The sequence below is a fragment of the Olea europaea genome, unplaced genomic scaffold (assembly GCF_002742605.1).
Source record: "Olea europaea var. sylvestris unplaced genomic scaffold, O_europaea_v1 scaffold2429, whole genome shotgun sequence".
Lineage (NCBI taxonomy): Eukaryota > Viridiplantae > Streptophyta > Magnoliopsida > Lamiales > Oleaceae > Olea > Olea europaea.
The window spans coordinates 95,642-96,747 of NW_019242474.1; positions in this window are offsets into that span (position 1 = coordinate 95,642).

The following is a 1,106-nucleotide window of genomic DNA, read 5'->3' on the forward strand; positions in this document are numbered from 1 at the left end:
TGTTTTGTGTCCGTTGTCCAACTTTTTTTTGTTTCAAAGTGAATTAATTCTTGCTTTTTCTTTTAGTTTGACCAATCAGTTAAAATTTATTAGTTTTTACAAAAAAAAATGTCCAATTTGGAAGATTGTAATGTCGATGTCAACAATTAAGACTAAACATGTTTAATGGAGATTAAAATTAGATTTTAAATAGATTTTGATTAAAAAATTGATGAAATATGTGGTTGAAAAATTGTGCGTCCCATTAAATATGTGGTTAAATTTATTGTTGATTTTGATTTAGATTAAAATCTAGATTTTAATCCTTACCGTACATGGCTAGATCTTGTTTATATTTTCAAGCGTCCTTTGATAATGTGATTTAGGGGCGTTTGGTTGGGTTCGACAGAGTCTTTGTTTTTTATCTTGCTTTTGCTGTTGCTTCTTCTTGTTGTTAAAGAGTCTTTAGGGTAGCTCTTTTGAAAAGCTCTTCTAATCAAGCAAAATAATATCAAAAAAATTATCGAACCAAGTTTAAATGCAGTTTTTTAGTTTTAGATGGGACCTAAATCATTTATGCATGCATGTATACACGCATCAAGTCAATCGAAATTTATCAACTATTTTCTTCACATTGCAATATACGCTTGCAGAGAGAACTGGGAGAATGAAGTTGGAAGGTGCAGACTCTCTATTTATTTCCCATGCATCTCGTTTTTCTTCTTTTGGGCATTTTTCAGCAAATCAATCCGGAAACTTTTTCCTGAAAAGAAGTTGATGCACGGCGGCGGTTGGGTGGCGCTGTATCAGTGTCACCCAAATGCCGCCGCAGATGCATATGATCAATTGTAACAATATCATGTTTTCAAATCGAAATCCTAACAATATCATTGAATATTAGATCCTATTCATTACATGCAAACAAAAGCGAATTAATACATATTACACAATAACCAGTCCTACACTCCATCCTCGAAGGAAAAATAAGCATAGACGAAGGAACAATCTTGTTCCATTTGGACGTTTGGCTTCGCTTAAAAGCCGAAATTATTAGTATAGATATAACCTAAAAGAAAACTAACCAACAATTATAAATTGACCTTCAAGCAACAGGATTCAATGGGTTC